At 48.5% G+C, this 13,563-nt stretch overlaps 1 protein-coding gene across 6 annotated transcripts in view; it reads left to right on the top strand.

Annotated features, from left to right (window-relative positions):
• Positions 1 to 360: 360 nt before the first annotated feature.
• The window catches only part of RALGAPB (Ral GTPase activating protein non-catalytic subunit beta), a 113,745-nt gene continuing 100,542 nt past the window's right edge, over positions 361 to 13,563 (top strand). For all 6 annotated transcript variants that reach the window (XM_077251932.1, XM_077251931.1, XM_077251930.1 and 3 more), the window contains exon 1: positions 361 to 498. The gene's annotated coding sequence lies outside the window, so the exon portion shown is untranslated. The remainder of the gene's footprint in view (positions 499 to 13,563) is intronic.

The following is a 13,563-nucleotide window of genomic DNA, read 5'->3' as shown; positions in this document are numbered from 1 at the left end:
GCAGCTCTGCAATACAGACAACTGCTATAGGCAGATCTGCCATAACCTGGGCCCCTCGGTGTAACCTATGACCTTTGATGACCCGTCCTCCCACCAGCAGCATTCGCACAAACAAATGACTTTGAGATCCTGCTGCTCCCGTTGCTAAGAACTGTCAGCACACTGAGCATGCGCAGCTTCCCTAGCACTGTCACTGTCAACAAAATGCGTTCCACGCCTCGTCATAGATAACAGAAGCTCCGCCCTCTTCCGGGGTGAACGTCAATGGAGCAAGAAATTCTATTGGCAGAGCGTCGACGCACATCAAATGGTAGCCAATGGCCGCTGAGAACGTCTTGCGTCACGTGACCGGAGCGGCCAGCCGGCCATCTTGCGGCGGTTGTGGATGATCCGCCCTGCGGGTTGCGGAAGCGGTGACCCGGCCGGGACTGTGGCTGCTCTGCGGGGAAGGAAAGCGCCACTAATGCCACACTGAAGCCGCGAGAAGCGCTGGGCACGGTAGGAGGGGGCTGGGCATGTTACCGTACCCGCCGGGCAGAGAGTACGGTACCCTGGTATGGGCGGCAGAGTGCTGGTTACCATGGCCCGTCCTGGTGCTGAGGACCCGTCCCCGGTGGCTGCTACTCCCCATGAGTCACTTTGTTTCTGAGGTGGCTCGTTAGTTCCTCCTGGCCGGACAGCCTGAGCCTTCCCCACAGCTGAGACATGGGGTGCCCCCACAGCGGGGATAGGTGCCCACCCTGTGACCTCAGTAGTAGGGAGCCCGAGGCTCCGGGTGGGGCGTGTCACTGGTTCTAGTGGACCGGACCACAGCTCTCTGGCGTCCAGCAGTGACGGCCGGGTCCGTGGCTGATCCGCCCGTGGTGCTGGGCGCACCGGGGTCTGTGAGCCGGAATACGGCTGTACTAGGTTTGTTTCCTCTGGGAGTGAACCAGTGTTTATCTTCACTGACCGCAAACTGTGATCATGGAGCTGACATGTTCCCTAGAATATGCAAATAATGTCTTATAGAAACCCTAAGTCCTGGACTGGGACTGCTGCTTCTAGTACATGTGCCGTGTCTGCGTAACGACCACTGAGCTGCTGCTCGGAAACAAGTAAGCACTGCTTAGCTGGCAAGAACAGCTGTCCAGACTACCAGTATTGTTGGCACTGCCTACTGGAACCCGGCTCTTTCCTCGCGGCCGCCCATTTGTGCCCATCTCTGGCTCCTCGCGGCCCGCCCTCCGTGGCCTGTCTCTGGCTCCTCGCGGCCTGTCTCTGGCTCCTCGCGGCCTGTCTCTGGCTCCTCGCGGCCCGCCCTCCGTGGCCTGCCTCTGGCTCCTCGCGGCCCGCCCTCCGTGGCTGCCTCTGGCTCCTCGCGGCCCGCCCTCCGTGGCTGCCTCTGGCTCCTCGCGGCCCGCCCTCCGTGGCTGCCTCTGGCTCCTCGCGGCCCGCCCTCCGTGGCTGCCTCTGGCTCCTCGCGGCCGGCCTCTGGCTCCTCGCGGCCCGCCCTCCGTGGCCGGCCTCTGGCTCCTCGCGGCCCGCCCTCCGTGGCCGGCCTCTGGCTCCTCGCGGCCCGCCCTCCGTGGCCGGCCTCTGGCTCCTCGCGGCCCGCCCTCCGTGGCCTGCCCCGGAGCGCGAGCATATCATTAACTCAAAACTGAAAATAAAGATTAAACAACTACAAGACGGATTTCACCAACCAAGGTATCATTTTAATCAGTCAGGCGCCGACCTGACACTGTGTGTAGGTTACTGTGCACAATCCTGCTGACAGGTTCTCTTTAAAATACAAAGCCTAATGGAGACAAGTCTGTGTTAGTAAATACTTGTCATGCCTGAGATCTTTGCTTAGAACCTTGCTTTTGGCAATTCCTCTGGTACTCCTGATAATTTATGAATGGATTGACAAGTCTCCTTATCAGTAGGGTGTTCCTACATATGATAACATTGACAGCGTTGTTTGGACAGTGTCAGATTAGGCGCTTGTCACAAAAGGAATGGTAACCTAATGCTGTCAATTTTATTCTTTTGCTTGGGCATAAGGTACCTTCACACTGAACGATATCGCTAGCGATCCGTGACGTTGCAGCGTCCTGGCTAGCGATATCGTTGAGTTTGACAGGCAGCAGCGAGCAGGATCCTGCTGTGCCATCGTTGGTCGGAGCAGAAAGGCCAGAACTTTATTTAGTCGCTGGATCTCCCGTAAGGTACCGTCACATTAAGCGACGCTGCAGCGATATCGACAACGATGCCGATTGCTGCAGCGTCGCTGGAGAGCTGTCACACAGACAGCTCTCTAGCGACCAACGATGCCGAAGTCCCCGGGTAACCAGGGTAAACATCGGGTTACTAAGCGCAGGGCTGCGCTTAGTAACCCTATGTTTACCCTGGTTACCAGTGTAAATGTAAAAAAAACCAAACACTACATACTTACATTCCGGTGTCTGTCGCGTCCCCTGCCTTCAGCTTCCCTGCACTGTGTAAGCGCCGGCCGGCCGGAAAGCAGAGCACAGCGGTGACGTCACCGCTGTGCTTTCCGGCTGGCGCTTACACAGTGCAGAGAAGCACAGCGCCGGGGGGACGGACACCGGAATGTAAGTATGTAGTGTTTGGGTTTTTTTACGTTTACGCTGGTAACCAGGGTAAACATCGGGTTACTAAGCGCGGCCCTGCACTTAGTAACCCGATGTTTACCCTGGTTACCAGGGGACTTCGCATAGTTGGTCGCTGGAGAGCTGTCTGTGTGACAGCTCTCCAGTGACGCTGCAGCGATCGGGATCGTTGTCTAGATCACTGCAGCGTCGCTAAATGTGACGGTACCTTTAGCCTAGAAATGTCTTGAGACAAGGTTTTGAGGCTAATCTGTCCCCTGATTTCATTTAACAATACAACCTGCTTACAATATTTAGATACTAGACATGATGTTGGTATATTTACATTCAAAATCTGCGTCTATAAGGCCATGTTCACACGTTGCGGTTTTTACTGTGGATCTGCAGCGTTTTTGATGCTGCGGATCCGCTGCAGTTTTCCATGCGGTGTACAGTACCATGTAAACCTATGGAAAATAAAAAACACAGTGGTTTATTTTCCGCAGCATGTCAATTCTTTGTGCGGATTCCACAGCGGTTTTACACCGGCTCCATAATAGAAAACCGCAGGTGTAAAACCGCAGTAGAATCCGCACAAAAAAACGCTGTAAAACCGCAATAAATCCGCAGGAAAAACGCAGTGTTTTTGCCCTGCGGATTTATCAAAATCAGTGCGGAAAAATCTGCACACCATTTGGCAGCGTGTGCACATAGACTAAGTGTTCCTGCCTGAAAACACTTTTCACACTAGGCGTTTCTTTAATGCAAATTTTCAGCTGTGCTTTGCAGTACCAGCAAAATCTGAGATTTAAAAAACCTCATGCACACAGCTTGTTGGTTTTTGTCCCCAGTTTGTGCTTTACATGTTTTTTTGCACAATGGAGCATATCACTTTCAGCCTTTTTTTTTTTTTTTGTTCAGCGTATCACCCATTGAAAGTAATGGGTGGTGAAAAAACGCAGGTATCAGGTTTTGCTGTGTTTTTAGTGAGGAAAAACACAAGTACAGTAGCTTGTGAACCCCATTTATTTTTGTGGTTCCCCCCCCCCAAGTATACCATCTTGTCTTGGTCACCTGAGAAGGTAATTTGAATTAGTACAGTTAAATTAAATTGGTGATGCGTATAAAGTAAACAATGGCCGACCGAGGTGCGAGTTTGAACAATGCCAGACCAAAGTGTGAAAATAAACTGTCCTACAAACTCAATGCACTGCCAGTGTCTTAGTTAGATTTTTGCCTTCACCCATGACTGCACACCTGAGTGGGATCTGCTCAGCCAGGGCAAGGTGTGGGCAGCACAGATGCGGGCCGAGTCGGCTTTTCTGCATCCTCCGTGCCGCTTTCCTTCCTCCGTTTTCGGCTGCAGCTCTGCAGTGAGCCTGGCTTCCGGGGTCGCGTTCCTCTGACATCACGACCAAGGCACTCTGGGAATGGCGTGCCCGTGTGATGTTGGATGGGGTGTGCCGGAGACAAATTGCGGCGCCATGGGCAAAAAAGCCGGCCGGGATGCGTTGAGACTTGGCTCGTCCAGATGGGGGGGCATCTTTCGGGCACCCGAGGAGGCAGCAAGTGCTGTGGATCTCTTATAAAATGGGGCATGGCCACAGAAGAAGCACTTATGTCCAAAAGCTCCCCATCATGGAGGATTTCAGAGGACAACAGCAGCAGAGGCCTTTACAGCAGCAGCAGTCACCAACTCAGGTGCACTAAGAGGAGCAGCCACTCAAATGGCAGCTGTCCCGTTCAGATTTCGCAGGACTTCTCGGTATCCAGGCGGAAGGAATGTGCCCTCTGTAGGATCCCGCTGGCAGTTCATTGGCAGACAAATCTCTGCTCTGACTGCATTCTAAAAACTATATGGGATAATACCCTGGACTTTGCCACTAGCCTTAGGTCTATGGTCAGGGCTGAGGTGTAAGGTTCCATAAAGACCTTGTTAAAAAAGGGGAACAGGAAAGGTCAGGAAGTCGTTACAGAATCTGAGGCCTCTCACCAGTCGGTTGGAGAATACCGTAGTGAATCCCCGTCCTCCTCGGACAGTGATATAGGTGGCCAACCCTGCATCCCGGCTGAGGATACGGATAAGTTAGTTAGGGCAGTCAGGTCTACAATGGGGCCTGAAGGACGAGAAACCGCCTAAATCCCTAAAGACATGTTTGTAAGTCTAGAGGAAAGGAAGAAGCGTACCTTTCCTGTTAATTCAAGGAAATACGCACAAATAGATAAAGAGTGGAAGAAGCCAGATAGATCTGGTAACCTGCCCACATATTCAAAGAGTAGATGCCCCTTTTGAGGAAAAAGACTCGCAGAGTTGGAATAAGATCCCAAAAATTGACAGTGCGGTAGCGAAATCCTCCAAGAGGTCGGCCCTGCCCTTTGAGGATTCCGGCGCACTTAGAGACCCGTTGGATAAGAAAGCTGATGGGTTCCTAAGGCACACCTGGGAGGCAGCAGCAGGGGGTCTGAAGCCGGCAATAGCCGGAACTTGTACTGCCCGCTCCCTGAAGATATAGCTGAAAAGCAGGGTTCCGAGAAATGAAATCTTGGTCAATATAACCCTGTTGCAAGGGGCAGCAGCATTTCTGGCAGACACCTCAGCAGATTCTGTAAGGTTAGTGGCTAGGTCGGCGAGCTTATCCAATGTGGCCAGACGACCCTTATGGCTGAAGGGGTGTCCAGGAGACCTGCCTTCAAAAGAATAGACTCTGCTCCATCCCATGTGATGGCCAGTTTCCCTTTGGACAGAAGCTAGAAGATATCTTGGAGAAGGCAGGTGACCAAAAAAAAAAAGGAATTTCCTTGGTTTCCAGTTGAAGCTAGGAAGCCGTCCTTTTGGAAGAGGAAGTTTAATAGAGGACATCCTCTGGGAGAAAGAAAAAGCTGGGAGTTCAAGGGTAGGAAAGGGTCCAGATATATGATCAGAGGACCCTCTACATCTTCTAAAAAGCCCTCCCAATGACGTCAGGTAGGGGGAAGGCTCTCCCTCTTTCTCCCCGCCTGGGTGAACATCTCCCTCAGTCACTGGTTCTTAAATATCATCATGGACGGCCTGAAAATAGACCTCATCCATCCACCTCGCCAGACCTTTTGTAGTAACACCCCACAGGAAATCACCAGAACAGCTGGCCCTGGAAGCGGAAATCTTGGGACTTTTATATATGTGTTCTGTGCGAAGTCCCAGTGGAAGAGATAGGAAGGGGATTTTATTCCCCCCTCTTTGTGATAAAGAGGCTGGACTGTTCTCTAAGGCTACGTTCACATTTGCGTTGTGCGCCGCAGCGTCGGCGCCGCAACGCCCAACGCAAACAAAAACGCAGCAAAACGCATGCACAACGCTGCGTTTTGCGCCGCATGCGTCCTTTTTTTCATTGATTTTGGACGCAGCAAAAATGCAACTTGCTGCGTCCTCTGCGCCCGGATGCGTGCGCTGCAGTGACGCATGCGGCGCAAAACGCAAGTGCGACGCATGTCCATGCGCCCCCATGTTAAGTATTGGGGCGCATGACGCATGCGGCGACGCTGCGGCGCCCGACGCAGCGGCGCCGACCGCAAATGTGAACGTAGCCTAAGAACTGTTGTCACCCTGAGGAAGCTTATCCGATGGATTGTGAATTATTCCTTCAAGATGGAGTCAGTGAACACAGCTGTAAAGCTGTTATTCCAGAATTGTTTCATGGCAGTCATCGATTTGAAGGATGCCTATTATCACATCCCAATCCATTCGGACCATCAAAAATTCCTGAGAGTGTCTCTTTATGTCCAGGGACGGGTCAGGCATTACCAGTATACAGCTCTTCAATTTGGTCTGTAAATAGATCCGAGAGTATTTACCAAGGTGATATCGGAGGTGATGGCCTACCTTCATTCTCAAAACACCGTTATCATCCTTTACCTGGACGACTTCCTTACAGTCGGAAGATCACTGCGCAGAACAGCTGACGGAGGTAACGGCGGTCCCAGAAAAGATGGGCTGGATGATCAATACCCTCAAATCGAGGCTAAATCCAGAAAGGATACAATCCTTTATAGGGTTGTTTCTGGACTTCAAACGCCAGATCTGTCTCCTACCAGAAGACAAAATAGCCAAGATACTGGCCCTGACACTGTCAGAAATAGATCAGCCCAAAATGACACTAAGAAGAGCAGCAATGTCCTTAATGGGCCCAATTTCACCTAAGCCAGCTACAGTGGGAGGTCCTGTCTGCACAGAAGTTGTTAAAAGGTTATTTAGAGGGAAAGGTACATCTTTCTTCCGCAATAAGAAATTCCCTGAGTTGGTTGACAGAAAGGAAACATTTGTCGTCGGGAGTCCAGTGGATAAGGCCAGTGGAGGACATTATCACGACAGATATGAGCAACATCTGATGGGGGGCACATCTAAGGTCTCACTCGGTTCAGGGGACCTGGTTCCCCCTAGAGAGGGTTCATGGTTCGAACTTAAAAGAACTGTGGACTGTGGAAAGAGCCTTGAGACGCTTTCTCCCTTTCCTCTGGGGTCGCTATGTCTGAGTCATGTCGGACAATCGAGCAGTAGTGGCTTATATCAACCACCAGGGGGAAACATGGTCCCATTCTCTGATGGCAGCAAACATCCTACTCTAGCTAGCTGAGCAACACCTATTGTCCCTTACGGCACTTCACATAAGGGGAGTAGACCACACGAAGGCAGACGTCCTTAGTCGTGAGAAATTGAGACGGGGAATGGTCTCTAAATTCCCAAATGTTCCAGCAGGTAGTGGGGTCGGCCGGAGATAGATCTGTTTGCCACATTACACAACAGATTACACAACAGAAAAGGTGAAAAACTTCTGTTTGTTAAATCCACGGGATAAACCATTCACAGTAGATGCTCTTCAGGTTCCCTGGAAGTTCAGGATGGCCTATGCATTTCCCTCAATAGCGATGATTCCAGCAGTCGCGAGGAAGATCAGGGAGGATAATGTCCATGTCCGATCCATGGATTCTACCAGAGACCCCGGACCTTCTTACCCAGGGGCTAGTATGCCACTCTCAAGTGAAGGGCTTCCATCTGGCAGCATGGAATTTCATTGTTGAAAAGTTGGGAGCCAGTAACATCAAGGATCTATAGTAGAACATGGAAAATATTCCTTAAGTTTTTAGGGCAGCCCTTAGGGGAGGAGGCCTCGGTTGGGTCCATTCTAGAGTTTCTGCAAGCTAGGGTTAGCAACCAATACTCTCAAGGTGCAGGTATTGACCCTGGGTGCCTTGTATAATTGCAACGTGGCTCACAGAAGGGATCCCCCAAAATAATTTTTTGTAAAAGATAAAATTTAACCTTTATTCAAACAATTATTAAAACCAAACCATATATGTGCACTTACAAAAACCATCACCAAAACACTAACACACCACAGGAAACGCCAGGGCGGTGCCTGGCCCTACACTCACTAGATGCATCCTACCTATCTGCGGAGGTTGGCACCCTTTGTCCTGCGCAGTGGCGCCCCCGCTCCTCGTAGACTCTCCCTACTACCCCTATTTAGGCCCTACTGGGATAGGGGATAGAAATATACATGCATTCAGTGCAACAATGGGAAATAACTTGAGTCAATATAGATAGCTAAAGAGATCTATACCACTATCTAACTAAAGCTAGTAGTCTCTATTAACTAGGTTAACTATGTCCCTGATATCTCGTAGTCGAACTCTAGCCTTGCCCTTTTTAGATTAAGGCAAAAAATAGGAAAAAAGGTGCTTCAGTGCTTATGGGTTATATTTTGGGGCGCTATCCTAACAGTACAAGAAGATATCTATTGTGATAGTCAATCGTACCTCAAGCAGCCATACAATAACGTAATATCAGGCCACAGGATAAGCATGTCAGTAGATACTCAAACCAACCATCATTGCGCCGTTGGTGAATGTCACCACAGTATATTCACAGCCCCAGGGTAAACCAACCCGTTCAGAAAATAATAATCGGTATTACTCAATATGCCTTTCAAAAGATAAGATACATCCCCTTAAACTCAACGCGTTTCCCCTCTTCCAATTATAAGAGGTTCATCAGGAGTGAAAAACCGGTATCAAAGGGTTACTTAGCTTCATCATATTCTCAGCATTTTAGCGATAGTCCGCCACACCACCGGGCCGGTCCCCTATTCATGTAGTGCTTACATCAAGGATCTATGGTAGAACATGGAAAATATTCCTTAAGTTTTTAGGGCAGCCCTTAGGGGAGGAGGCCCCGGTTGGGTCCATTCTAGAGTTTCTGCAAGCTAGGGTTAGCAACCAATACTCTCAAGGTGCAGGTATTGACCCTGGGTACCTTGTATAATTGCAACCTGGCAGCAAATAAATGGGTTTCTGGGTTTATAAAATCATGTAGTAGATCCAGACCAGTTATAGTCTCCAAAATTCCTCCATGGGACCTGAACTTAGTTTTAGAGGCGCTAACTAGAGACCAAATTGAGACCCTACAAAACGTATATGCAAAAATCCTCACACTTAAAGGGCCACTGTCACCCCCCTCCAGCCGTTATAAACTAAAAGAGCCACCTTGTGCAGCAGTAATGCTGCATTCTAACAAGGTGGCTCTTTTAGTTTTAGGTTCAAGTATACCCAAAATAAAGCGTTTTGATACTTAGCCACAATACCGGTCTTTAGCCAGGGAGGCGGGTCCTCACTCCCCAGCTTGAACCGCTACTCTGCCGTCACTCCAATCTTCATGGGCTTTCGGCGCCGCCCCCTCAGCGCTGTTTACGTTTCAAAACCGGCGCCTGCGCTGTGTACTACTGTGCTGCGCAGGCGCAGTAAGCTCTGGCCTTCTGACGTCCCAGCCAGGCTTGCAGACTGCGCCTGCGCAGCACAGTAGTACACAGCGCAGGCGCCGGTTTTGAAACGTAAACAGCGCGGAGGGGGTGGCGCCGAAAGCCCATGAAGATTGGAGTGACGGCAGAGGAGCGGTTCAAGCTGGGGAGTGGGGACCCGCGTCCCTGGCTAAAGACCGGTTTTGTGGCTAAGTATCAAAACGCTTTATTTTGGGTATACTTGAACCTAAAACTAAAAGAGCCACCTTGTTAGAATGCAGCATTACTGCTGCACAAGGTGGCTCTTTTAGTTTATAACGGCTGGAGGGGGGAGACAGTGGCCCTTTAAGACCGTTTTACTAGTGGCTCTAACATCAGCCTTCAGGGTGAGCGATATACAGGCCCTGTCCATATGCCACCCCTACACACCGGTGTATGACAATATTGTCCTAAGGCCGGACCTGGCATATTTCCCTAAAGTGGTTCTTAAATTCCATAGAAGCCAAGAAATTACTTTGCCCTCTTTACTTTGTGTTTAACCCGAAAAAGTCGATACCTTAGATGTGAGGAGGTATCTGTTAGAGTATACGACCATGACCAGTCAGTGGAGGAAGGACCAGTCTCTATTCGTAGCCTTTCAGGGTAGCAGAAAGGGATATGGGGTGTCTAAGAGTACCATTGCCAAATGGATTAGGGAGGCTATTAGTTTATCTTATACTGCGAGTGGTGCTCTGATTCCTGAAGGCATCATGGTTCACTCCACCAGAGCCGTGGCTACTTCCTGGGCAGAAAAGGCAGAGGTATCAATTGATCAGATCTGTAAGGGTATGTGCACACGTTGCGGATTTTGCTGCGGATCCGCAGCGGATTTGACGCTGCTGATCCGCAGCAGTTTTCCCAAAGTTTACAGTACCATGTAAACCTATGGGGAAAAAAAAACGCTGTGCAGAAAGAAAAAAATTATTTGTGCGGATTCCGCAGCGGTTTTCAAGCTGCACCAATAGGAAAGTGCAGTTGAAAACCCGCAGAGGAATCCGCAGAAGAAACCGCGAGAAAATCCGCAGTGAAAACTGCAGTGGTTTTGCACTGCGGATTTTCCAAATCCGCTGCGGAAAAATCCGCAGCAGAATCCGCAACGTGTGCACATACCCTAAGACCGCTACCTGGTCCTCACATACTATCTACCTTCTTTAAGCACTACAGACTAAATCTGTCCTCCTCTGTTGACTTGACCTTTGGTAGAAGGGTGCTGCAAGCGGTAGTCCATCCCTAAGGTGTTTTTCATTTCTCCAAAAATCTCTCAGGTGTGCTGTCATGGGTGAAGGGAAAACACCAAGGTTACGTACCGGTAGCTGCTTTTTCCGGAACCCATGACCGTCCCAGTATATTCCCCCCCCCCCCCTTCTCACCTTTTGGGTGTACATGTTAGTTTGGTTGTTTTTTATAATGTGGCGTTAGTTGTGTGTGCAAATTAACCTGAGGGTACTCGCATGCTCTGTAAACCAACTGAAGCGGGGGCGAGGTACCGCCCTTTTATTTCGGTAGGTTTCCTGTCCTGACTGGATTGATCCCTCTCTCTCAAGTGTGCTGTCATGAGTTCCAGAAAAAACAGCTACCGGTAAGTAAACTTGGTGTATTCCAGACCAATTCATGTCTCCCACTGTTACATTTATATGTGTATTTTTTTCATGGACATATGGTATGTCTTGCATTGATGACTTGTGTTTATGCTTCTGTGATGGAAGCAAAGCTGAACTTTGGGTTCCTAAAAACATACCAAACCTGCATTTTTGACACTTCTTTTCTGCCAAGAGTGCAGGTTTTGCTGCAGAAAACAAAGCTGAAAAAAACGCCTAGTGTGAACATGGCCTTAGGAGAAATCACTCATTAGATTACAGTAGGTGTTGAGTAGTGATGAGCGAGTATGCTCGTTACTTGAGTTTCTCAGAGCATACTCGGGTGGTCTCTGAGTATTTCGGCGTGGTCAGAGATTTTGTCGACACGCCTCTGCATGATTTGCGACTGCTAGACAGCCTGAATACATGTGGGGATTCCCTGTTTGTTAGACATCCCCCACATGTATTCAAGCTGTGTAGCAGCCGCAAATCATCAGATCACCTGTGTGTAGCAGAAATGCTTATAGCGGTCGGTGCTCATAGCAATCTGGCTATGACACCATAGATGTCTGCTGGAGACCTCTGGTTGTTATGCTGATCCATCGGTGAACTGCTATCATGTGACGGGGTCACTGATGGGCGGGATTTGTGACACGCTTCTGGTAAGCATGAGTTAAATGCCACTCTCAGAAATTGACAGTGGCATTTAACTAGTTAACAGGCGGTTGTGGGCACATGTCAGCTGTATAGATCAGTTGTCATGTGCCTGGAAGGGTGCGGGCTCAGCTTCGGAGCCCGCATCAAACAAGGGGAGTCCAACATCGACATACTATTATGTCGGAAAGAGGTTAAATACACCTTCCCACCTCTTTGTTTTCTATCTACAGTGGCATGTAACATTTTCGGCACACTTGGCAAAATGACTGTTGTGATCTGTAAAAGGCCTGAAGTTAAAGATGACATGTTTGTTTGTATGTTAGGCAAAAAAATATAGATTTATTTTTGTTTACATTTTAAAAATTACAAAAAGGAAAATGGATTCATGCAAACGATTGGGCACCTTGCATGTTTAGTACCTAGTAACAACCCATTTTGCAAGTATCACAGCTTGTAAACACTTTTAGTAGCCAAAAGGAATCTAGAACAAAAGTGTCCTCCAAAAGCTAATAGTAGTAATCACAAATATTAATGTTTATTAACAATACAAGCAGGAAAACAATTGATAAAAATGGAGATGACAACACAAATCGTACAGAAAAAGACAAACACTGTGCAGGAGTTGGTTTTGGATATTATGCACCCTGTCTTGCTAATTAATCCTTAATGATGTTAATCGGCCATGTGGTTATATAGGGAACATGTGAATGAGATTATTATTCCATGATGATGCAAATTTGGGAGGTCCCCAGGGCTAGATTATTGCAAAATTACAGCACACGTTACAAGTTGTGGCCAAATAGTTCTGTTTTAACCTCATCGATCCACAGCACTTGTTTCCAAAATGCATCGGGCTTGATTAGATGATCTTTTGCATACTTCTGATGCTGAATTTTATGGTGAGGACGCAGGAGAGATTTCTTGTGATGACTCTTCCGTGAAGGCCACAAGTGTGTCTGAATAGTAGAGCAATGTACCACAACTCCAGAGTCTGCTAAATCTTTCTGAAGGTCTTTTGCAGCAGGGGTTCTGATTTGCCTCTCTAGCAATCCTGCGAGCAGCTTTCGCTGAAATTTTGCTTGGTCTTCCAGACCTTATCTTGACCTCCACTGTTCCTGTTAACTGACATTTCTTAATTACAGTGGGGCAAAAAAGTATTTAGTCAGTCAGCAATAGTGCAAGTTCCACCACTTAAAAAGATGAGAGGCGTCTGTAATTTACATCATAGGTAGACCTCAACTATGGGAGACAAACTGAGACAAAAAAATCCAGAAAATCACATTGTCTGTTTTTTTATCATTTTATTTGCATATTATGGTGGAAAATAAGTATTTGGTCAGAAACAAAATTTCATCTCAATACTTTGTAATATATCCTTTGTTGGCAATGACAGAGGTCAAACGTTTTCTGTAAGTCTTCACAAGGTTGCCACACACTGTTGTTGGTATGTTGGCCCATTCCTCCATGCAGATCTCCTCTAGAGCAGTGATGTTTTTGGCTTTTCGCTTGGCAACACGGACTTTCAACTCCCTCCAAAGGTTTTCTATAGGGTTGAGATCTGGAGACTGGCTAGGCCACTCCAGGACCTTGAAATGCTTCTTACGAAGCCACTCCTTCGTTGCCCTGGCGGTGTGCTTTGGATCATTGTCATGTTGAAAGACCCAGCCACGTTTCATCTTCAATGCCCTTGCTGATGGAAGGAGGTTTGCACTCAAAATCTCACGATACATGGCCCCATTCATTCTTTCATGTACCCGGATCAGTCGTCCTGGCCCCTTTGTAGAGAAACAGCCCCAAAACATGATGTTTCCACCACCATGCTTTACAGTAGGTATGGTGTTTGATGGATGCAACTCCGTATTCTTTTTCCTCCAAACACGACAAGTTGTGTTTCTACCAAACAGTTCCAGTTTGGTTTCATCAGACCATAGGACATTCTCCCAA

This window comes from Ranitomeya variabilis, chromosome 4, assembly GCF_051348905.1.
Source record: "Ranitomeya variabilis isolate aRanVar5 chromosome 4, aRanVar5.hap1, whole genome shotgun sequence".
NCBI classification, from domain to species: Eukaryota; Metazoa; Chordata; class Amphibia; order Anura; family Dendrobatidae; genus Ranitomeya; species Ranitomeya variabilis.
This window is presented reverse-complemented; position numbering and strand designations above follow the sequence as displayed.